This window comes from Palaemon carinicauda, chromosome 1, assembly GCF_036898095.1.
Source record: "Palaemon carinicauda isolate YSFRI2023 chromosome 1, ASM3689809v2, whole genome shotgun sequence".
In the NCBI taxonomy this organism is placed as follows: domain Eukaryota; kingdom Metazoa; phylum Arthropoda; class Malacostraca; order Decapoda; family Palaemonidae; genus Palaemon; species Palaemon carinicauda.
Window position 1 is genome coordinate 229,982,945 of NC_090725.1, and position 27,500 is coordinate 230,010,444.

The window sequence follows — 27,500 nt, forward strand, 5'->3', positions numbered from 1 at the left end:
ATATATATATATATATATATATATATATATATATACATATATATATATATATATATATACATATATATATATATATAATATATATATATATATATATATATATATATATATATATATATATATATATTATATATACACCTTTTTAACAGAACGTTATAAACTACTTTGTATTTTATTATTTTTTACTGTGAATGCAGTCATTTCTTGTTAAAATCTTTTATGATAAATAAATATGGAGTAAAAATATATGAGAGTGACAATATCAAAGTTCGGCAACCGAATTGAAGGAAACACGTGCAAACGAAGTAAAATTAAAGTCTTGAAGACACAGATGTGGAATAATCTAAAGACCCTAAAAGTTTACATACGAAAAGTGATGATCAAAGGCATGTTGAAAAATAATCAGTCATAAATGCATGTTAAAGAATTATCAAAATAATAAATGCATGTTAAAAGGATCATCAGTCGTAATTTTATGTTAAGGGGTTACCAAACCATAAATATATGTTAAAGGGTTATCAAAGTCATAAATTAATGTTAGAGGATTATCACAGCCGTAAATATTTGTTAAAGGATTATCAAAATCTTAAATTATTGTTAAAGATTTATCAAAGCCATAAATGCACGGTAAAGGATTATTAATGTACCTTGGAATTGATGACAATTTCACAGTCATTTTGCGAGAATTCATCCAAAGGGAGGACAGAGACTTCGCACTGAATATACACGTTCGGTTCGCATCTGAATTGAGATCTCTCGCCAACACTGAGAGCGACTTTGACACTATAAAGGGAAATTTACATATTGACATGTTAGCAATATAAGGAAACCCCAGAAAAGTGACTAACATTGGAGCGTTGAAGTTGAGCAAATAGATTCACTCGAATTTATCCATTTCTTATTAATTTGAAAGTAAAAATGCCATCCAAGTCCGCAATCATCTGTATTTACTTTTCATACCTTCAAAAAATACGGGTATTCTGAAAAAGCTATTCGATTCTTTTACTCTCTCTCTCTCTCTCTCTCTCTCTCTCTCTCTCTCTCTCTCTCTCTCTCTCTCTCTCTCTCTCTCTCTCTCGAGAGAGAGAGAGAGAGAGAGAGAGAGAGAGAGAGAGAGAGAGAGAGAGAGAGAGAAAGAGAGAGAGAGAGAGCTAACCGAATTTGAATAGTTACCTTCAACGAAGTTTTGAAAATAAAAATGTCGACCATTTATGCAGCGTCCATAAATGTAATTAATTATTGAAATGAAAGTTTTTTTTTTCTTAAGAGGTTAAGAGCGTATCGAAAACAGCATTTTTATTCCTCAAAAGTAAAGAAACTCATCATTTGAAATCACTGGATACTTTGGGATGGATTGTAACAAAATAAAACTACTACCTTTTCATTATATAAAAATTAGCTTCGCATCAGACTTGATATCGAAAGTAGTTCTGCGGGAACTGGCAATGAATTTTACCATTTAGAAAATGTAAACTCAAGATAAAACAAAGACCATTTCCGAAATACATAATATTATTGTTACCATAATTACGAGAAGTTTTGGGTCTTGTGATGGGCATTACTATTTCAGACCTGGAAAATTTGCGACCTTTCGTATTCGAGTAGAATTTATGGGACAAATAACAACTTCCTGTAACAAAAATTGTCTTTTATTAACTCAAATTATTAAGTCATTTGTGTACCAAGTAAGATTGACAAATTATTAATTTACAAAATTGATCAAAGGAGAATATATGGATAATAAATAGTTAAATAAAAAAAAACACAAGAATCACATATACTGACACTATTAATTAGAAAATAAGAATAAGTCGAAGCACGGGATTACAAAAGATACAGGCTGGAAAATTGTCAGTATTATAATCCTATGAGATTTCAAAGGAAGGATAAGGCGAACTTGTCTTCCAACCTATTTGGGAGATTCACTTTCCATCAAAGTCACATCCACGGAAATCATAAGGGCACAACACTGCATTCTCTCCTCTCTTAGGATTTACTTCATGCTTGTAACAATCCCCGTCATGAGATGGCTTCAAAGCTTCGTTCAAGCTAATTATCTCTCTCCTCGTGTTCCTAGGCCTGGGCTACATTATGATTGTTGGAAATGCCCGCTAACTTCCTTTAAAGAAGTAATCTGAGAAAGTGAGAAAATAAAATCTGAAGATTTGAGGCAATCGACTACATGACACTATGACTAATAAGTCTACAATGTAGTTTGTGGTCTCATCCTTCATCTAATAAGAAGTTAATTCCTTTTATGAAACTCGCTGTGCATTCATGGATTGTATATTTTCTTCAAACTTACCGTTAACTGCTATGTTCATTAATCAATGTAATAAAGATTTATGCTAAACGTGGAATATATTAATCTAACTTACAAAACGTACTAATATATATATATATATATATATATATATATATATATATATATATATATATATATATATATATATATGTATATATATATATATATATATATATATATAGATAGATAGATAGATAGATAGATAGATAGATAGATAGATAGATAGATATATATATATATATATATAATATATATATATATATATATATATATATATAATGTATGACTTACTATTTACTAGTGTATCATATCTCAGGTTTTGAAAAGAAAACCATAATTCTTGTACCTAATGATGTAAAAAAATAACCAATACTTTCATTTTTATTATATCTTTGATTACAATTTCTGTTTGATGAATATCTAAGTTAGCATGCATATGCAGCATTAAACTGGTACGGGAAAAAATTAATACGCACTTAAAATAACTTGAAAAATATTTTTGACGTCGCCTCCGTAAAATCCTTTGTTGGATTTCTCTCTCTCTCTCTCTCTCTCTCTCTCTCTCTCTCTCTCTCTCTCTCTCTCTCTCTCTCTCTCTCTCTCTCTCTCTCTCTCTCTCTCTCTCTATCCTTCGGAAGCAGGTCTTCTGAAAGGTATTTAACTTTTATAAGGACATCTTAGCTTTTACGCTTTTAAATTTAATTTCCTTTTATTCTTTATTCATAACAAACAATGACCTTTGATGTCAGGAGGCCAGAACACTCAAAATCTCTCTCTCTCTCTCTCTCTCTCTCTCTCTCTCTCTCTCTCTCTCTCTCTCTCTCTCTCTCTCTCATATATATATATATATATATATATATATATATATATATATATATATATATATATATATATATATATATATAGTGTGTGTGTGTGTGTGTGTACGAAATAAGCGAGGGGGAGAGAAAGGTAGATATTAGTGGACAAATGTGAGTATTGATTAAGACGTTGCCTTTTCCTCAAGACAGGTGGAAAGACGTTAGACAGCGAGTTGCCGTAGAAACCGCTGACATCAAGAGCAGATATGCGATCACATTACCAAAGGAGACGACAAACAGCAAACGTGCAATAACAAGGAGACAAATTAGGTTTCTTGTGGAAGGCAATTCTTCTTCAAGCCATACATCATAATTATTTATGCATTATAAATACAGTAGGCATCTCTTTCTAAATTCAAACTAATAAAATCTTTGGAAATGTCAACTTATACGAAAGAGTGGTTATTTCAATATACCTGACTTAACCTTCTGTCATGATTACATTACAATAAAAAAATGTATAATAAAGATGAGACATTGAGAGGAAAGCTTAGTAAAGTGTAAAAAAAAAATAGTAATTTCCGTTTACTTGCCTTTATAAGGATCAAATATTCGTTTGAAAATAATGTCCACTTACAGCGACGTTGCGGACTAAATTCTTGATAATAAAGTGTGATGTTCACCCTTCGTGTGTATAATGAAGACAAGTGTGGAGCACTACCTTGCCTCATTTGTGTTAAGAGAACTTCGTATCCATGCTATCAGATTTAGGAAAAGTACTTCAGAGGGTTTTTATTTGATTTTAATCACTAATTACGGATAGGCAGTATCTATTATAATAAGCATGTGTTTCTATCATCAAGGGGCTATCATCAATATTATATTATTGAGCTGATAAATACAAAATAATAATCACGAAGCTATTTGCTCTTCATTAACAATAAAACAAACACACGTGCCGTATTTAGTTAACAACAAATCGAGTCTACTCTTGAAATTTGATTAAATTTGAATAAATTTCCTTATGCAATTCGATTTATAATTCTAAGATACTGTCCTCTCATCTTCAATTCCCTTTTTAATGGTATTTTTTTCAACATCATATTATCTTGGGTACTTTTCTTGGCTAGTGTATTCTTGTTCATCTTTACTTTAAAAAAACTTAGGTCGGTGAAATATAATTATAAAAACAGGAAAGATGACAGATTTCATCATCATCAACATCATCATAAAAATAATAATAACTTTTATCTCTTATACACAAAGCACCAGGTAAATCGGCTAAAAATACTTTCGAGAGAGAGAGAGAGAGAGAGAGAGAGAGAGAGAGAGAGAGAGAGAGAGAGAGAGACCATTCTTCAGGGAAACGACGAGAGGGTAAAATAAGAGATGGGCGGTGGTGGCATTGGGTGGTTTGTGGATGGGGGGGCGTGGTAGGCGGTTGTTATTGGATGAGTGGGGGAGGGAGGTAGAGAGGGGGAAGGAAGAGTAAGGGAGAGAGAAAGCGATGGAGGGAGGGAATGGGAGGGAGGGTGGAAGACATGCTCACAACTCCGTCTCGAAATCAATATGCCACAACTAGCGCGTCTTGCAGCTTTGGAAACAATTCGCTTAATAATGGTGTTTGTGTGCGTATGTGTTTGTGCTAAGACCCATTCATCACATGGCAAACAGCGATGCGTCAAAATACCTCACAGACGATGTTTCTTGGGGCATTTTTTTCCAGGTTCGACTATATGGCTTTCAATATGAAATCAGATTTTTAAATAATGATATTGTACTCTACATAAAGCAGTATTAGAACTGCGTATCATATATATATATATATATATATATATATATATATATATATATATATATATATATATATATATATATATATATATATATATATAAATATATATATATATATATATATATATATATATATATATATATATATATATATATATATATATAGGTAATGCAATGATAAAGGACATCAACAGTGATTTTTCACCATAAGCTTATTAAACAGAATAATTAAAAAATAAATATACCATTTGCGTAAACATCAAACATTAAACCAAAGTACTTCATGTATGAAACGGGTGAATTCATCTTCATCTCTATTATAATAATAATAATGATAATAATAATAATAATAATAATAATAATAATAATAATAATAATAATAATAAATTTATCATAAAATATTTTCATTAATAATTTTGATTATAATTCAAGTTTCAATCGATAATGATCAGAAATTAAGCATGTCGTTACAATTATTTTAATATATATATGTATATATATATCTATATATATATATATATATATATATATATATATATATAGATAGATATATATATTTATATAGATATATATATATATATATATATATATATTTATATATATTTATATATATATATATATATATATATATATATATATATTTATATATATATATTATATTTATATATATATATATATATATATATATATATATATATATATATATCCTACATTCTTATTATCCAGTATCACTCCATTTGCATAAATCTATTTCCAAATTTTGTATCGTACTCATTATTTGTCTATTGAATTGAAGTTTTGATTATTTTTTTTTCTTGTTTGCGAAGTTCTGTTGTCATTCTACTACATTCATTGTTCCCCTAATTCCCCAAATTTATTTTTTTTCCGTATTTCCCTTCCCCAAAATCTCTTCTTACTTCCAGTTTCTGTCAGCATCAACAAATTACAATCAAACTTTGAATTTGATGTCTTTTCTCTGTTTCCAATATTTCTTATAACGATGAATATTTCCTAATTCCAAAATTATCTCAACTTCTCATGCCCTTCTTATCCCGAATTCTCTGCCGCCTACACATTCATAACTATTATCTTCCCAAAAACTTCTTTCAAAATTATTTGCTACGTGTTACCTAACCTTGGATAATTATCACACACACACACACACACACACACACACACACACATATATATATATATATATATATATATATACATATATATATATATATATATATATATATACATATATATATATGTATATATATATATATATATATATATATATATATATATATATATCACATAATATATGTTTAGATATACATATACTGTGTGTATATTTTGTTCGCGTGTGTATGTAAAGATACAACGTTTGTGAAACTTCTGCACAGCTAATCGAATTTGCTTATGATTGCTGACCGTAAGGTAAAAAAAAAACGTGGATACACAACTGCTGATTGCTTTAGTGGTTTGACGTTAATAATTATCTTTATAATACCTGATAACAAGTTATTATAATTTCTGTTTATGTAAGATGATGTTTACTACACAACCTGAACTGTTTTACTGTTTTTACCTTTGGAATAATTGGCCTTTGATGTTTTATTAAGCGTTTATCATTCAACTTCACAAATAGAAAAATTAGTAAAACTCTCGGAAATATCCCTGTGACATTAGATACGCCATCGGAACTCCGATAAATCAGCTTTAGAAATCGACGAAATAAAAAAAATACTCGAAATCAATTATCGATGCAATCTAATAATCACTAACAATGCACAGAAAAAAAATACATTAAAAAATTATTATGCTACAGGTACCTCCTAATCCATGACGATAAAGAAAAAATATGTAATTGTTTTCTATATCAAACGGGAGTTTGTAACAGAAATGTCGCAAAAGTTTTATACGATATATATACATACAAATATATATATTTGTGTTCTGTATCAAACGTGAGTTTGTAACACATTCGTTATAAAAAATGTCCGAATAAACAGGTATAAATAGACGCAGGATAATGGTGGGAGACAAAATTTATAATTTTGATTACAATCAGGAGCAGAGAAACAATTCAGGAATGAGGAGGAACAAAGCAGATGTAGGAAAGAGAAGGAGGGTCTTATATGGTGGAACAGTTGTGAGGAGGAGGAGGAGGTCAAACAGTGGATAACCTTTGACAATTTCATTCTTTGAACATCCCACGCTCTCGAATTTTAAAGCCTATTCTCTCGAAAGGATGAATTCGAAAACTGGATTTCCAACTAGCACGACAAATGACGAGAGTTGCAAATTGCATGTCAACTTGAAAGATCGACGGAAAAAAAAAAATATTTACTTGACATAGACACTAAAGAAGTCCAACTGTGACTCTATTTGAATGACAGTTCCGGAATAAGTAGAGAGACACGTGGATTCCCCGATTGCTATATCTCTCAAAAGAAGGTCATCGGAAAGGGAAATTAAATGCCTCTGTCTACTTCAGGTCTGAATGAAAATACGAAAATGAAATTAACTACGCAGTTGAAATAGAATGATAAGAGATCGTTCTGAAGATTGGCGAGAGAAAGCAACGAAGAAAATACAAACAGGATAATCAATCGTGGTATGTCAGTGAAAGTATGGCCAAGCGGGTGTCACACGGTTGTCGTTGAAGATAAGGATTATCTTTTCAGATACTTCAACCGATCTCAGTTATCACAGATTAATTAAAATGCTGTTGATATTTGGTTTACATTTTCTTATTAATATGTACGTTATTAAATACGCTTGGCAATTAACGTAATTACTTCCCATTACAAACTTTGAATTGGGTCTTGGTAATATACTATCACTTCCTGAATTGAATAATAATTTTATATTGGGAAATGAAACCTTTTTCTTATGTAAAGCATGTGTATAATTTAATTCTAAACTTCATCATGAATTCTTTGTTAGTCCCAATTCTTGAGCGCCACATGAAACCAACGATGAATCAGCTCATTCTAAAATCAAATAATTGCCAATTCTACTAAATCTGCAAGTTGAATCAACATAAAAGCTTCTTCCACGTAATTTCCAAAGTCTTTCCATAAAGCCATGACCATCTCTCATTCTTTTACTAGTTCTATAATCTTCCTTTTTCCTCCTATTTCCTTGGAATTCTCAAGCTCCCTCCTTTTACATCTTTCCACTCATTCAGACTTGATTTTTTTTTTTTCGTCACTCGATCTCAATCCTACATTTTCCTTCTCAAACCATCACCACTCTCTCTCTCTCTCTCTCTCTCTCTCTCTCTCTCTCTCTCTCTCTCTCTCTCTCTCTCTCTCTCTCTCTCTCTCTCTCTCTCTCTTCTTACCCCTCACAAAAGGACGTACCCACACGGAAACAATGACACACTCTTCTTTCCACCTATTTCTCCTCAAATCCCCCCCCCCCCTCACCATCCAAACACATTCAAACTTTTGAAAATCCCAAACGATCTATGGCAACGTTTGGCACTTGAATCAATTCCTTTATTAGGGTTCACGGCTAAACCCAACGTTTGAAGAAGACCAGAAAGAGAAAGTTCTTTCATCATGAGTTTAACTTACTGTAAGCTAAAGGTAGAACCAAAAGAGATAAAAGCTCGTAACAGCAGACATTTCTCTAAAGGGACTATTACGAATATTCAAGCGAGCGCACGCGCGTATTAAATTTGACACTTACAATCAAAATATTTGAGCAGAAACCCTTTGCTATTTTGGGATTAACTGAGGCAAACAATTGCCTAAGTTGATATCAAAGTGTAAAGTTTGACTTCATAGGTTTAAGCTACATTCTTTCGTTTAGGAGATTTAACAATAACTATGAGGTAAATCAAATGATGCTTTTACATATACGTGTTTATACAAACTACGGTATTCTGCACGTAATAAATATTCAAGCAATTAAATGTTTAATAATTTGTAGTAAATTAAGCTCAATATAGGAAAAAAACCCTCCGTAAGTAGAATTTGAATAAAAAAGTAGAAGCAACTAAAATTTTGTGAATCATTAACAAACACACACAAATTATGAACTTTACAAGATATAGAAGAAAACAGGAAAAAATGAACGTAAAAATAACCGAAATAAAGAGATAAAAAAAGATGCTCAAGACGAGGGAAAATATCAAAGACTTATAAGAGGAGGCAAAATGGCAGGGAAGGAGGGGGCGATGAACTAAGAGGGTACCTTCCCCCTCTTTAGGGCACCCCCTCACCCGGACCCTGTAAGCCGCAGCGGGGGGTAGGGGCAATAACGCGCAGGTCTGAGGGGGGGAATTGTCGTCGGGGGAGAGGGGAAGGAGGGTTTCTTCTCTAACTGGGGTACCGCTAAGGATGGAAATCAATATAATAGCACCCCCGAGTCTTCCCCCTGACCACCTCGATCAAATATCAACATAATTCTGTCAATTCGAATCACGGCGTATTGAACCATAAAGTCTTAGCAATCGTTGAAACGGTCTTTACTATTATCACTTTTACGGCTGCTTTGCTGTTGGGACAAAGAAAAATTATGAAAGCTGAATTAAATAGCAAGGGGAAAAATTATCTAAAGAGCTATGTCTCTGACAAACCTTTTCCTATGAAAGATCATGATTAGTAATCATTCACTAGCCTACATGGATAACAAATATAGATAAAGAAAATAAACAATTCGAAATTAATCATGCAGTTTAAAAATAGTTTATTTAATCAAAATTTATTTACATCTATAAATAATTCACTGGAAAATGTCGGTATCACGTCGCCATCATGTGTTAAAATATATAATCGAGGAAAAGGCACATAAATAGGAAAATTATAATAAAAACATACTTCTTCGAATATAAAGAAATGCTACGAGAAAAGAAATATATGCGGCAGGATTAAAAAATTTAAGAAAAGCTTAGTTTTATTTGAGTGGGAGCTTCAGTATTTTACCTTTTTACTAAAGAAAATATAGAAGTTATTTGAAATATTACATAACGTCAAGTACAAATGAAACAGATGCATTTCATACTTTCATTTTTTATCACTTACCGAGTTATGTAATAATTTCAAGCACTAGTATCTGAAGGTTTATGATTGAACTTTCAAGTGCGAGTGCGCAGGCACACACACAGATATATACTGTATGTGTGTATATATATATATATATATATATATATATATATATATATATATATATATATATACTGTATGTATATATATATATATATATATATATATATATATATACTGTATGTATATATATATATATATATATATATATATATATATATATATATATATATATATATATATATACATATATATATATAAATATATATAAATATATATATAAATATATATAAATATATATATATATATATATATATATATATATATATATATATATATATATACATATATATATATATAAATATATATAAATATATATATATATATATATATAAATATATATATATATAAACATATATATATATATATATATATATATATATATATATATATATATACACACACATACATGCATATATACACTTTTTCCAAACAAGCCACAAATACCCTTGGCTATCGAATTCGCTTTGCCTGGGGATCACAGATCCATAGAGAAGTTCCTTTTCCGTTAATTATTTCTGCACTGCTAAGGATACGAACCTTAGGCCCGAATAGAAATATGGGTAAACATTTGACTTAGTTCATTCAGCTGTAAAGAAAGATAAGAGTTGATTTTGATTCTGCTGTATTTATTCCGGTCGAATTCAGGATTTGTACTTAGAATCAAAATCAACCCATCTTCAGTACTACGAGTGATTGGTTGGAAGGAAGAGAACCACGAACCCAGCAAATCTGAAGTGACAGAGATTTTGCTTTATCTTAGAACCCAAGCTACGAATATGTTGATCGTACAATTTTTAAAAGATCATTCTAAGAAATTATAAAATATCCATTTATTGCACTACAATTTAATATCAACATCAGAGATTAAGGTTTATTACTTTATAATGTATTGGCCAGCATGTAATAAAAATAAATAGCATTAAAACATAAGTAGAAGCCCTTTTGAAGCATATTTCTTAAAGTTGTTGAGTCGGTATGCAAGCCAAAACGATTTACTGAAGAGTTTTGAAAAATTGCATAATCTGATTTCTCAAGCACCCTAAATAACTCAATAATGATTTACTGACATTTTAAAACTTGTATTGCGAAAATAAACCAATTGAAGTCATACATGAATGAAGTTGGTTTATTTACATCGTATATTTTCAGGTTACAGTGTTTCTTCTTGAAGGGGATGGGGTGAAATCGGCTTCTAAGTTCATCTTAAACGCGGATGTCCACACACATGAGTTGCTTTTCCCTACATCTATTCATATCGTACAAGTAATCCAACTCAAATAATTTTAAGATGATGTTTATTAAAAAGCCTGTCTTCTAAAAGTTTTTAATTAATTTTCCAAATAAATTTTCACTTGGACTAGTGGTGTGTTTAATTTTTAGATAAGACTTGGGAAGAAAACAGATATAAATATTACGCATTAGGTACATAGTTAAGAAGAAATTATGCTAAGTTTGAAGTGATATTACATAGATAGGTGCATTATATATATATATATATATATATATATATATATATATATATATATATATATATATATATATATATATATATACACAAACACACACACACACACACGCATATGTATATATATATATATATATATATATATATATATATATATATATATATATATATATACATACTGTATATTTATACGGTATAAAATCAATTTCAAGAATTCAGCTATTAATGACTTCCTCTATCATAATTTTTCCCAGTATCTTCCAACACAAGTATTCAGGTCAGTTCCGTTCTAGTTCTCTATCGGTAATTTTTATTTCTTCCTTCTTCGTCGGCATTATCATCATCATCCTTACTCCCTTTCACAGTCACCTCCTCTCGGCGACATTTCCGGCTACGACGAAAGTGACGGACTCGAAACAGGAATGCATTCCTCAATTCCTGATCATTTTCGAAAAGAGACATTTGTCAGCTCTCTATCATTTTGAAATAGGCTTCTTTCTCACGATTTTGGGATATCATACCCTGAAGTAGAACTTGGGTTGCCAAGACGGATGGCTGTTCATGAGATTACTTGGTTTACAGCAGTATTGTAGGAGGATGAAATTGTCATAAACGAATATCTGACTGTTTAGGACAATTTAGCAAGAAATAATAAACAAGGTATAACAGTAATCAAAACACGGGTCAGGAAAAGCTTTAAATTGATAAAGGAATTTATTAGTGTTAAACATCCTTTGTTGTAAAAGCACTTTATGAAAAACAAGATAACGCACTATATTGTCATTCCATAATGAAAGTGGAACAAGCTTTGATAAATGCTTATGAATTATAAGTCGCAAGTATACCTCTCAATAAAAATGTATTCTTCCTGTCCATTATAGAAAATTCTAGAGAGCGCTGCAATTTTTGTTCATGACAACGTCGATATGGAAGAATGCACAAGCAATCTTCTCAGTCTTTTGAAATTGCCGACTGCAATAGCTTGTCAAAAACTTTGGACAAAGGGGTTAAGTTATCAGTCATAACCATTCTCTTGTGACGTACAAAACAAAAATAGTGATTTTAAATGTGTTTATGGGTCGCGGTAGTCCACTAGTATCGCGATGACTTTCTCTGCGTGTTCCTGGCCCTACTAGGCTGGAGAATTCTTCGACTGAGTTCTATGCACGACTATCGCTAACAATTCCACCACAATCGTAAATGGGTACCATCGTATGTCGAGGTCAAGAAATAGGTCGCATGGATAACAGCGTCCCCCATGAGAGATTTGCTAAGAAAACAGGTAGAATTTACTTTTCTGGTGCTACTTCGTTCAAAGAAAGAATATACATATATATATATATATATATATATATATATATATATATATACATATATGGGAGAGAGAGAGAGAGAGAGAGTTTATATCATCTATATACATAAAAAAATTCTTTCACAATGAATTTTTCATTATGTACAATTAATCTATTGTGTATGGACAATTGAAACTAATTCTCTTAAATGGATGTATTTCGGGTCGTATAGAGCATGTGGATGTGAGCTGATGTCCACGAAGTATTAACAAATACTGAAAGAAAAAAATAACTTATCCCTTGATATTCTTATGTTCATTCTAAGAGTGCCACGACAAAACTACTTTCATAAGGCCACGCAAAAGAGCTTCTCGGGAATACGATGACGGATCTTGCTCTTTTTTCTGAGTTAGATGCATTAATTTGTTTGCACAATATGTTTAGGCCCACTTAGCTCATTAGTCATATGTAGGTATGACGCATTTGTAATATTACTGTATAATGTGAGACACTAAGGGTATTTTATCTGCATTAAAAAAAGCCAAATCTTAATCCTCTAAAAACAATGCAACTTTAAATAGACTTGTTAATATTTGAAGCGGAACCTATGCAGGACAGCAAATTTCATCACAGTTGTTACAAAGGTTCATGGCAAGACTTTAAATCGTTACAAAGGGATGTGTGTTATTCACCAGAGCAGCACAACCGGTGACTGACTACACCAATCTATTATTAGAACATCTTTATCGAGATGAAAAAGATCAAAGTTCTCTCCAGTATATTATCTTTAATGCAGTTTATAATTCTGCTTATTCCCAGTGCGATTCCGGTTTACGCATGCTATAGATACGATCGCCTTGTCTATTCACAAGCAATAATGATGTCATAAAAAATAACCGTAATTATTGGGTCACGCAATACACAAGATGAAGTTAGCCGTACTTGAAGCTTGACCCGTGATAACTAAAACGAATAAATCATAACAATAACACATTCCATCTAAATGCATTTAGCCTTCAAAGAAATATATACCGAAATTTAAAAGGTCAGGTAGTTGATTACGAATAAGAATGTCAAATGCGATTAGCTTAGGTACATGTATTCGTGCGCAACTTCCTGCCAAATTTAAATCAATTTTTGGAATATACAAGAGTGTGTGTATATATATATATATATATATATATATATATATATATATATATATATATATATATATATATATATATAATATATATATATATATATACATACATATATATATATATATATATATATATATATATATATATATATATATAATGTGCGTGTAACATTAATTTCTTTCCCCAAATAGAGGGGGAGGGGGCTTCAGAGGAAATTAACAAAACAGTCTCTGGCACCTCCATGCTTCTTAACTGCTAAATCAGGGATGCACAGAACGCTCATCAGCAACACATTGAAACCCAATACAAATACACCGGGTCATTCATCCCTATCTTGCACAAACACCTGCACTTCCTTTCCAATAGCTTATTCAGTAATGTATGCAACCTTTTTTTTAAGCCTTCCTATCTTCCTACTCTCAGGCTTTAAAAAATCAAAAGGGTCATAATAAGCATTGTAGGGCTAATCCTGCCTCGTGCTATCATTTATTGAGGCATTTTAAATGACCGGTGAATATTGATATAACTTTTATTTTTTTAATAATAAAAATATAAACTTACGTCTTAATAATACAAACCGGTAATTATTGTAATAAACCAAAGATGAGCTTTCTTAAAAGCGGACTTGAGAGAGAGAGAGAGAGAGAGAGAGAGAGAGAGAGAGAGAGAGAGAGAGAGAGAGAGAGCGAGAGAGAGACTATGGGTTTATATGATTATATTAGTAAAGATAACTGGTGAGAGAGGGGTGGGCGTCCTTCGATGACAGCGATAACAGTAATGGGTGTGAGAGAAGGGATGCTGCGACAATCTTAAAGAAGGAAGCCTGGTAGAACTACGTCTGCTCTCTGGTCACAATATATCATTCTGCCAGACAAGAGATGGCTGAAATGTCTTGCCATTCTGATGAGGACAAGTGACAAATGATGCACCAAATCCATTTTAATTTCTATATTTCAGACAGTACTGAATGCCATGATGTCAATATCGATATAAAAAAAAACCGGGAGGAAAAATTTGTTTGATATGAGGATAAAAATACTAAAATGACGCATAAAAATAAATTGAAAGAATCACGCTGAAAAATAAAACGGTGTAATAAAAATACACAGTAATACTAAGTATCGATATGAAAAATGATGAAATCAAAAGCGCATAAAAATAAAACAAAAAGCAAATATTCATATTTTTCTTAATCCAAATGAAAACAATCATGTCGCAAAAAAAAATCTGTATCAAACAAACTTTACGCGCTAATGAAAAATATGTCTTGGAGTTGAACAACAACCTAAAATGGATGGCTTTCTTTTATTACCTTTTTTCGTTTTGAAGGGGAAAAAGTCTAGAAAAGCCAATAATCAATCAAACTTCCAAAAAACCAGAAGAAAAGATAAGAAAAACAAAAATCTATTCCCGCTCACAAGGTTGAGGAACAGAGAAACATCCCCCAAGCCACTCCTCCTCTTCCTCCTCCTCCTCCTCCTCCTCGTCTGTGTCCTTAGAACCCAGCGCCTGTTTTTATATTCCTTGGATCAATAGACTGTTCCTAGCGGTATTGGATATCGGCATAGCGCCTCGGGTCGATAAAGGGTAAGGAGATTGAAACAGATATGAAAAGGGGAAATAAGAAAGGTGGACAGGGAAAAGCACGAAGTAAGAAGAGCCGTGTAAGAAAAGAGAACACGATGGCCAATTTGACAAATTGAGGAAAATCTTACGATACTGATAAAGTAAAGGTACTTCTCCATAATGTTAAACGATAGATGATGATAACGCAAGGCACGGTGGGAACCTGGTTTCCTCTTCTGAAGGGAAGGATATCCCGAAAAGCAATACGAATACACTGAAAGGTACAGTATAGGCCTTTCATGTACTGGAAATAGAAACCACATCAGTTATGGTTCAGTTATTAACCTATAGGACTTCTAGAATTGGATGAAAAAAAAAGTGTGAGTGGTTGTGTGTGTGTGTGTCTCTCTCTCTCTCTCTCTCTCTCTCTCTCTCTCCTCTCTCTCTCTCTCTCTCTCTCTCTCTCTCTCTCTCTCTCTCTCTCTCTATATATATATATATATATATATATATATATATATATATATATTTATATATATATACACACATATATATATATATATATATATATATATATATATATATATATATATATATATATATATTTATATATATACATACAGTATATATATATATATATATATATATATATGTATATATATACAGTATATATATATATACATATATGTATATATATACAGTATATATATACATATATATATAAAGAGAGAGAGAGAGAGAGAGAGAGAGAGAGAGAGAGAGAGAGAGAGAGAGAGAGAGAGAGAGAGAGAGAGAGAGAGTTAATGTTGAAGTAAAGTGCAATTATTAGCTAAGTATAGGGTAGGCCATGTTCTGTTGGGATTTGGTGCAAGGCGTGTTCACTCACCCAGCCTCATCATCAAATCTGCTACCGTTACATTAATAAATCAAATGTAGAAAATATTCTCAACACTAGTACAAGGAAGTAGGTTTTAGGTCATACATTACACTATTGAAAATGTGCAATACAAAACTCTAAAAATCCTGGAATAAAGATTGCCAGGCATTTGCCGTTTTAAAAACGGATGTATTGACGTAAAAGTGATATTATTGTCACCAACCCGTAAAAGATGATAAAGTATGGTAAAATTACGGTCAACTGTATTTTACTAAAATACGGCTGAGAACAGTATATTTTCTTTTACGGAGAATTTCCGATTAAAATTAAGGTGTTTTAACAGTGTACGTTAATATCCATATGTGCAAAGAATAAGCCTCGCTGTTATTGAGTCATACGTTTACATACGCGTGGAATTTGTTGAAAAAATACGGAGAGAGACCTGACGCTGGAGGTACAATATACATAATTTATACATTCATGTATAATATATACGTTAGCACACATACAGACATAAATCGTGTGAGGTTGCCCCATAATACACGATGCCATAGTAAGAAGGGGTAAGAGGAGAGAACCTGAAGATCTTCTGTGGTGCTTAAGACCTTGTAAGAAGCCAAAGGAAAATGCTATGGAAAGAGGGCTGCTTGGTTGGTGGCCTCCTCCTTGGAGGAGAAGCTTTGGGAAAGTGAGGATTAGGAAATACTCCCCCAAGAACAAAGCTGACTAAAGAATAGAGGGTGCAACACAACGCCAGAGAAAAGGAAAGGTATAACTAAAAATAGTAAAAAAAAATAATGATTTAATCTTATTTGCTCGGCCAAAAATTTTTTATGGTGTAAAGGATACCCACAAACAGAGAGAGAGAGAGAGAGAGAGAGAGAGAGAGAGAGAGAGAGAGAGAGAGAGAGAGAGAGAGAGAGAGAGAGAGAGAGAGTAGGAAGCCATTATTAATCAACAGAAGAGAGAGCAGGTGTAGCGGAAAGCACGATCAATAAATGAGTGCGTATTGATGTCTGAATAAGATCAGTTGCGAGTCCTGTACCTCACACGGACTTCCAAAGGGATCAGCAACGAAACATCTTACTTAAATCTAGGGATCGTAGAGCGATTCACAATTACCGGTAATGGAAAGTTTGTGAGGTAAATCACTTTCAATTTAAATGTAAGCTTAACTGAAATACATTAATTTCTCATTTAATGTTGTTTTACTAAAGGCTTATTCATTTCGAGGTTCATTTCATCAATTTTAGTAACTAGTGTAAATAAGGGGATACACATCTCATTAAAAACTTTGTAGTGACAAAAAGCTATTTAAATTTTATTCAGAATTTTATAACTAGGAAAAAGAAACGTATACCTAAAATCAAAACCGAACCTATGGCACGTTTTCATATTTTTTTTCAATTTAAGGTAAATTCTCATGGCAAAACATTTTATTAAAATCTTCTAACGCACCCATATTCTTCATACACTTCATATTTAAAATCAGTTTTGTAATAGAATTTGAAGTCATATCTAGATAACTAACAAAACCAATGAGAGATTCTAGACCAGAATACTGCAATATAGTAAAATGAGAAATACAAAATGGAGCTACACATCATTCAGAAACTCGCCAACCCACACTTCGTGTCGAAAGGAAACGCTGCTATTCGCTAGTCCCCACTAGGAGAAGAGTAAGAGAAAGAGAGAGAAAAGGAAAGGGGGGGGTTGACAGAAGAGACATAGAGCGAGAGGATTAGAACAAAAATCAATACGAAAGTTCGATTCCGGCAATTCTCTGAAGTCCTGGAACGCGGTTGTCGATTGAGTGACCAAAGTGAAAGGCAAGGAGCTGTTATCGTGACGCGTCTACCTGACAGGTGAATTTATCGCCATTCTGGGAGGATAAAAAAGGAAGAAAGTTTTCATCCGGGGGAAAATATTGCTACTTATGGCAAAAGAAGAACACTTCCTTTTTATTAGTATTTATTAGTTGTTTTTATTTCAATACCTATGTATCTCACATATTAAGAAAAAAAAAACTGACGCGTATTTTCATCCACAAGCATGTGCTACCAATCCAAGCTTCATCTTATTTTTGAGATTTTTTTCTATCAAAGGAGTTGTGCAATTTTGCGCATAAGCAAACGATAGATTTCAAATTTCTATAACAGTAACAATGTATATTTTTCTTATTTTTAACTGTAATTATTAATTCTTTTCAGGACAAAACAAAGTATTTTTTCCTTACTAAACTAAGCCATGAATACCCATACAACCCTGTTGATATAAAGATTGGAAAATATTTATAAAATAATATAAGCCTGTCAGTTTAAGAATGGAATATTGTCGCCAAAAATATTAAGGCAATAGGTATTGAACAGGAATAGGCAATGGGTTAAGTAATACTCCACTGTTTTTAAGTAAAATGGGCATAAAATAGTAGTAAAGATCAGAAATATAAGTTTACGAAGTGTTCGACACGCGCACGTGCTTGCAAGTTCGAGTCTCCTCAATGAGATATATTTTTCTTCGTATGCAGGGAAATACAGAAGGCCCCATGACCTTGCAAACCACACGTCTAACGGAAACAAGCATAAAAGAAAATTAGGTTTCAAACGAGGAGACTGTAATGTGATTCATGAAAAAAACGTTCAGATCTCCATAAAATGTGAACCTTTTTTACATGCATGAGACCATGTTTTACAGGCATAGGTACACTATTTGTGAATAACTTGAAACATTTTACGACATATTTGCATTAAATACATAAAACAGGTCAGAGGTATTGATACAGTCGGAAAACTTACGACTATGGTGCTAACAATAATTCTTGCACCTCATTTATAAATACTGTATAATCTGATTTTTTTTTTTTTTTGTATGTGTGAGATTCTAGATGCTGAATTGTTCACAGTTTTTCATCGTTTCTATCAATATTTCAAAACTTAAAAAGGTAACATCATATTTCATACTATCACGTTCCAAACCACCCATTTCTTCACTTTCTAGTAATCTATAGCGTATCTAATGGTTTCTCTCCAGTTATAAAGTCATCCCATTTACGCACACTAACAAATTTTGTTGGTTTCTACCTAATAAATACTAAATAATATTAAGTTTATATTTTCCTGTGGATGAGGCAAAGCCACTTTCACGAGAAACACACACTAATTTGGCATATATTAGCCGTAGACTTTATTAGCTCAAAATTCTATGCTAAGATTACAAGTCTTAATTAAATTTGCGCGTGTCTATAAATATATGTACAAGAATACAGCAAACATGAATACAAATATCCTGATTGTAAGTCGCGACGTGATCCTTGTAGATAAACACCTTGACTTATAGCGACAATCACTGGCATTTTTTCCCTATCTTTACTATACCTAAATTTTGTATTCTTTTTCTGGAACCTATTCACTTTCTGGTTCACCATTCTCTCTCTCTCTCTCTCTCTCTCTCTCTCTCTCTCTCTCTCTCTCTCTCTCTCTCTCTCTCTCTCTCTCTCTCTCTCTCTCTCTCGTGAAGCCAAGAGAGTTGCAAAAATGAAATAATATCTATGAGATAAGCAATACGAAATGATAGACCACTGTCTGCATTCACAAAGGCAAAGGACAATGTCATGCTAACCAATGATGAGCGATCCGTGGAAGATGAAGCTGACTCGAGAGATGGATTTATCTCGCCAACGATGAATCCGCGATCTTTTCAATAGCAAATATACAACAGAGAGGAAAGATTTAGACTTGAAAATAAACGGCTTGAATGGCGTACCTGGCCCCAGCCCAATGACATGTGGCCTAAATTTTATCAAGCTAATCTTAAATACCAAAATGCATGAAATGGAACACCATTTAATGTCATTTTAGATGATTTTGATTATCGAGACTGGAAAAGACAAGTACAATGCTTATTTATATTCAATTCAATGAAAGAAAACGAAGAATGCAATGACACTTATATGCCAACAGAATCAAAAACCTCCCTCCCCAAAACCATATATTGTCTTGTCATTTTAAAGTTTTTTTTTTTTTAAGGAGATTATCTTTCAAGGGAAAATTTCCCAAAAGAAGAAACAAATCATCAACGTGACGACATTTTCCTAAGTTTACAACCAGGAACAACTCCTCTTATCAATAAACGAGTGAGAACTGAGAATATTGGATTATAAAAAAGAAGTTACCGATCAATACTGCAAAAATCACGCAAGCGCTGTAATGGTCGCAACGCCCCAAGTTTACCAACTTTGGTTTCCTATCTCTCTTCTTGAATACCGCTTTATCATTTCAAAAACGGAACAAACCCTTCTCCATATTTCCTTATGTACCACATATTTCATCCACAGTAATCGGCCTCCACGTTTAGACTTGCCGTCTTGCAGACCGAGGTCAGTCTTTCACCAGTGACCCCTGTTTAGCCTATGTATGTAGAATGAAGATACATCAGACCAAGTTTCGTTAATGAACGAACCGTCTCCATACTAGAAACTTGCAGTATGGATTGTGTCGTATATCGACGTTATTTCAAAGGCCATATATATATATATATATATATATATATATATATATATATATATATATATATATATATATATATATATATATATATATATATATATATATATATATATATATACACATATATATATGTGTATATATATATATATATATATATATATATATATATATATATATATATATATATTTATACACACACACATTCTTGAGTACAAATCAATAATGACTGTGATATCATCATGACACTTCTAATGTTGAAAAATAGCACCGACGCAATACAAAACCTATAATATTAATGGTAATAATAAGATACGAAAAAAAGGTTTGGCTCCGTTTCATCACGAATTCTTTGTTAAAAAAGAAATTCATAAAGACATAGCCAGGTACTGTTAGCAATTCAGAGTTTAACCTGATATATATTCACTTAAAAAAAAAAAGGAAGAGCGATATTGCGAGCAGGATACAGAAACGAAGTCTGTTATTGATATACAAAACGTAAAAAATCCTTATTCATCTCTGGAAAAAAAGATTTCCATTCAATATTTGTGGAATCACAGAACGTGTTCGACCACCTGCGCGCTCGCACGCGCACACACGCATACACATGTATATATATATATATATATATATATATATATATATATATATATATATATATATATATATATAATATATATATGTATATATATATACACAGTATATATATATATATATATATATATATATATATATATATATATATATATATATATACCATAGTTGTAAAACCAGGATGCTATAAGCTCAAGCTGAGAAATAAGCCAACATATACATATGGCATCCTTCACAAAAATTAATATCCAAATGTATTTCTAAAATTACAAGACAACCCTTGCTCCTCCAAAATCCCATGTACCTACTCCAATGCATAATCAAACCCTAAAATAGATTGCCGACAGCAGACGTGTGATTGATCGCTTATGGTGTGTGCTTTCGTGGGGTTAAACATTTAACGCTATGCATTGATTTATTTTGTGCTTATTTTTATAAATATGTACTTTTAGAAATTAGTTTCTTGGCACATTTAATTTGCATTACTTAATGTAAATAATATATTCCTTGACCGATTATACAACCGCCTTTTTATAATACAACCAAACAAGAAATGCATAAGATCGATGATAGTCTCTTTCCACCAAAGAAATAATTCTGACCTTGTTCATATTCCTCACGTGCGCTGTCTGACTTTGCCTGAATATGTAACCTTAAACTCCACAAGGAAAAGTATACGTTTACTGATCTATTTAATTGCAATTCTACAAACAAAGAGAAATTTTATCTCGATCTTTGCTACTTCGGGGTGTTTGGCCACGTAAAGTCTCTACTTCAGATGGAGATATCAAGAGAATGGGGTCGGCGATTTACTGTAGATCGAGATGATAAAACATTTCTCATTCCCTCCATTTGAGTTGGCAGCATTTGGAGTATGTTGAGTTATCCTCATAAAGAATCCAAATGAAATACAATACTGGGTCTATGGAGGGAACGTAAATACAAACACTCAAAATTATTATTTTTTTCCTACAAATGATTTCACATTTTCTTTGGTGAAGTAACACAAATTATTGGCCTTCCGCTTTCAACCAGGTATTTTTTTTTCAATGACTTTGGTACCACTCCAAACTTTCTTTTACTCCCAATTGGCTGGGCTGGTACTCTAATCGGGCCATTAAAATGCGAGATCAATGTTCTACCTTGATCTATGCATCTATCCGTGCCTGTGTATATATATATATATATATATATATATATATATATATATATATATATATATATATATATATATATATATATATATATATATATATAATACAAATGTCGAGATGGCAAGTCCCACCCAGATGGACACTGCATACTTATATTGAATAAAGTTGTGAGATATGTTGACCCTGGAATGAACCACGGAACGTTTTAACTTGGAGTTTATAACGCTTACACCATTGCTGTCATGTACAAGAATAACGTATGTCTACACAATGCTTTTTATTTTGCAAATATCATGTGTGAAATGGTAGGTGTAGGTGTCTGATTATGATGTGATTATCGAAGAAAGTGAAATACACCAGCAGAATAATTGCGGTCACATTGCAGTACCAGGTATTTGTCATCTGCGACAACTTACTGGTAATTACAAGATGGTGTTGCATTACTAAATAGGAATATTTGATGAAGACTTTTTTCTGGATTCTGCATCCTCTTGTTTAAAACGTTGACAGGCAAGAGTGATATTTCATTTGCGTGTCTGTATGTGTATGTGTATGTGTGTGTGTGTGTGTGTATATATATATATATATATATATATATATATATACACACACACAGACACACACACACGTAAAAGTAAGGTAACTTAATGGTGATACCTTAACGTGGAGAAAGGGTTTGTGTATCGCCTTGATCAGCAAATCTCTACTAGTCAGGGTTATCCATACTAGTTTGGTTTGCTGTGAGTGATCAGAATATAGACTCCACTATCACCAATCCGTAATTGGTAACGTAGAGATGAAATGGCCGAACCCCAGAAATGAAAAAGATAATGTCTGAGGCCTTTGTTCTGCAGTGGACTAGAAACGGCTGCCTTTGTTGTTGTTGTTGTTACATACACACTCATAAATTTCACCTATTTTTCGCCTTTCCTTAATTTTCCAGTTCCATGGGAAATTAAATTGCTATTTCATATACCCTATGCATTCCACTGAAGGGAATATAAATATTAAGATCATATACTTTATAACCACTTCCTCATAAGTATATATATATATATATATATATATATATATATATATATATATATATATGTATGTATATATATATATATATATATATATATATGTATGTATATATATATATATATATATGTGTGTGTTAGACAACCTGGCTATGACAAAGATAAATCAGATTATTTAATTTATTGAATACGAAAACGTTTTCCTTTCAAGAAAAAAATTGAAAATGTTCCCTATTAAGTGAATAATGTAATTAATCAAATACTTTAACCTATATTAGTGTAGACATTGCAGCCATTTCATATGGCAACATATGCACTCATTCCGTACGACAGGAGTCCATATTGCGTGCAATATCATGTTCCCCCCTTAAATCTTGCAATGGCTGTTAGTAATCCTTAGTCGTTGACATTGAATTGTAATAAAATGTAATATTTATCTGATTACAGTCCATGAAACCTAATTCAATCCTTGCAAAATGTGTAAAATTACCTTAACTCCCTAACTAAAAAGCGAATTCTAATAAACTCGTCTCTCAACTTGACAACTGAAAAATGGTTTCATTTCAGGAAATCACATCGTCCTCCGTTCTTTTGATAATGCTCACAGAATTGCTCATTGCGGTCCACTTCACCTGGATAATTACTCGGAAAGCAATGAAGATTAATGATGCTCTCCACTACGGTGACCATATGTTTTTATAGAAGCAACGGAACCGACCACCCGTGGAATGCGGAAGTTTAGCCTTCAGCACATCATAGAAAACGTATCAGGGTAACGTTTTCTCTCATATTTACGCATAAACTATAGTAATTTTCAAGTAATTTGTAAATATTTCTTTTTTTTTCTTTTAATATATTCAATTGATAAGTTTTAAGAATGTAATCTATCAGTAATAATAATGATAATGATGATAAAAAAATGAATTGAATAAACACCCTGCCATTGTGAAAGACATCGGTATCAATATGTTTTTTCTTAAAGTAATGTAACAGATTGTGATAAGACACCAGCAAATTATTTACTAGACTAATTGGGTAGGGTTTTATTTAAAGAACTGAATGAACGCAAATCAAATACATATAACACCATAGAAACCAAAACCCTATCCACTTAAATATATCACATTAGAAGTAGCTAAAACTCTCGACACTTAGAAAAAACATTCCGGTGGCATAAAGCGATCCCCAATTTGAAAATAAAACAAAACTCCTCAAGGGACGTCATGCATTCTCGAAATCCTGCGCGTAGATCTCCCGATCCGCTATCTAAGCCTCCCCTTTCCTTAAAACAGCAGTTCTCCACTCGGCCACGGGGATCTTAACCTCCCCGCCCCTGCCGTAATAACGGGGCTCCACCTCACCCCTAAATACCCTCTCCCAACCCTCAGCCCTTCCCTTCTTACCCCAAGCGTTTCTTAACCACCCTGCCATCATCAGAAGCGTGACAATCAACCCGGTGTATCATCCAAAAGCGTTCGTGCGTGGTGTCGCAGACCGTTGTAACTTGGTGCCGCTTTTACTAACAACAAAGAACACGATTAAAAGTGGTGCTCTGGTCACTAGGTTTTTACCTTGTGAAGATTCTCGCTTTTCTCAACAACGAATGTCAAATTTTAAAATGGAATCTTATTTTATTTTATTAACATGGGTCGAAAGTTATTCGTTTAATTTAGATGTAAATTTAGAATTAACAAAAACAGTTGTAGGATAAAATGCTATATATAAGTATGGATGTTAATTATTATAAAATGGAAAATAACTTTATTAGATAAAACCTGTTTGCTTACTTCATCGATTATATAAACTGCATTAATTCGATAAAAGATATTAAATTTATTCACCTTCAATAATATCAATGCCAAATTAAGAGCATCGTTACAAAAAAACAAAGTATTTTTCTTGTGTCTATGAGGCACAGATTTGCATGACCATCCAAGTCAAGCTCGACAATGCAAGGAAATATTTAGAGGAACACACTCTTTTGAGCAATGCCATCGTAAACAGGGCCAGGTTAGAGAATCATGAAGCATAATTTTTCTTATTCTTTCGGCCTTATTAATCTCACTGTGTTGCAGGGTTGGCCGCTCATGTCCTCACTTTTTCCATCTATCCTATTCCTTGCATCTTCTACCATGCCCATTTCTGTTCTTTCCAACAGTCTCTGCTTTTTCCTCTTAAGAGGTAAAGTTTCTGCCCCGTATAATAGTTCGATTCTGGTCTTACAAATATTCATTTTGAGCCTTAATGGAATTTTTTTTGTCTAAAACAACTCGTCACTGCTCCATTTTCGCCATGTTTCTTTACTGTCTCACTGTTTTTCTATATCTCCTTCCTCTGTTATAATGGATCCCAAGTAGTTAAACTCATTGTTCTATTTTAGTAGTGTTCCATCTTGCACTTGAATGTTTACTTCTTCCCGTCCTTCCGTATTACTAATCATTATATGTCTTTCAATGTTCATCGAAATCGTTTAATTCTATACACTGTTAAAATACCCCGTAATTTTCACCTTACTTTATTATTATCTTCTACGGGTTGATGGTCGTAATATAACTCCTTTACCACGTATCCGTTTTTAAACCGGTAAATGCCGGAAAAAATTTATTCCATGATTTTTACCGTTTTTACGGCCAATTTTTAAGTGTAGGGATCTTTTCAATGCTAAAAAAACTTTTCTCACAGTTTTCTTCTGAGTTTGCTATACTGTAATGACTAATTCATCTGCACATATTAACTCCCACAATTCGTCAGTGTTCCTTAATTCAGATGTCAAAGTGTCTATAATAAGAATAAATAATCACATTAAAACATGATTTAAAATGACCCCATTTCTCTAATATTCATGGAATGTCAATCACGATGATTAAGTGAGTTTTTTACTCTATTGGCTGCAATTCAGAACTGACAAAAGTAAATTTCAAAGGTCTAGTGATGCAAATGGAACTTTTAAATCTATCAACGAAAGGAGATAAACTTTAATAACACGTTTATCAGAGGAAATGTATTAAAAAATTAGTACTGTATTGCGTTCTGTTTCTGCGAATCTGAAATAACTGTATTAATACTACAGTTATTTTAGATTCGCAGAAAGAAAGTATAAGATCCGAAAAGGCTGATGACTATCTCCAGCAAGGAAAGAACCAATGACTTAGTATTCGTTCTTATTTTATGTTATAAAAAAATTAACCGGCCGCCACCCCCTTTGGCCGGCATGTGTGTGACTAACGTTGATTTTCTCTTTTTTTTTTAAGAATAAAAAAACAACGGGTAACAAAACACAATTTTCTTTCTATCCAAAATACACACTCACAAAAACATGGGTTAATAACTTTTATTCCGGTTTTTCAAGAGTAAAGTAACAGCCAATGGAGTTGAACTCTCTTAAATTTGATTTTTGTTTTAATGAACAAGATATTACCCAAAGAAGAATGGAACTTGCATTAAAATGAGGAAAAGAATCAAGGGAGAAAGTTCGGTCTCGAAAATGCAAGTCAGCAAAGGTGATGCGAAAGTTTTACATCATTAATAGGATTGCGTGAAAAAAAAAATACTCGTGAATGTCCAAATAAAATATAGACAACGCTTTAAGTAAATAAACTAAAATAAAAAATGAAACTTCGAACGAACTAGTTCTCTCGAAAGACCAAAACAAACCACATTCAAAGAAACATTAACAAAACTGTCGAGGCAGAAAATCAAACAAATAACGGAATAAACTCTGCAAACATAGTAACAAATAAATTCTCAAGCCAAAACAAATCTAACTCCACGAAAACCCGGAAGTGCAACGAGATACTTAAAACAACTCTAAGAGAAGTTCTGCCCGGTCTCAGCTATACGAAACAATAGATTGTCTTTCTATTCACGGCGATTCATCAC

At 32.3% G+C, this 27,500-nt stretch overlaps 1 protein-coding gene and 1 long non-coding RNA gene across 2 annotated transcripts in view; one reads left to right on the forward strand and one right to left on the reverse strand.

Moving 5' to 3' along the window:
- Positions 1-24,411, forward strand: part of LOC137654236 (uncharacterized) — a 344,104-nt gene extending 319,693 nt beyond the window's left edge. The window contains exon 4 of the long non-coding RNA XR_011046572.1: positions 24,189-24,411. This is a non-coding gene — a long non-coding RNA (uncharacterized lncRNA). The remainder of the gene's footprint in view (positions 1-24,188) is intronic.
- LOC137654206 (protein tramtrack, alpha isoform-like) overlaps positions 1-27,500 on the reverse strand; it is a 236,722-nt gene that overhangs the window by 175,492 nt on the left and 33,730 nt on the right. The gene's annotated exons all lie outside the window — the stretch shown is intronic.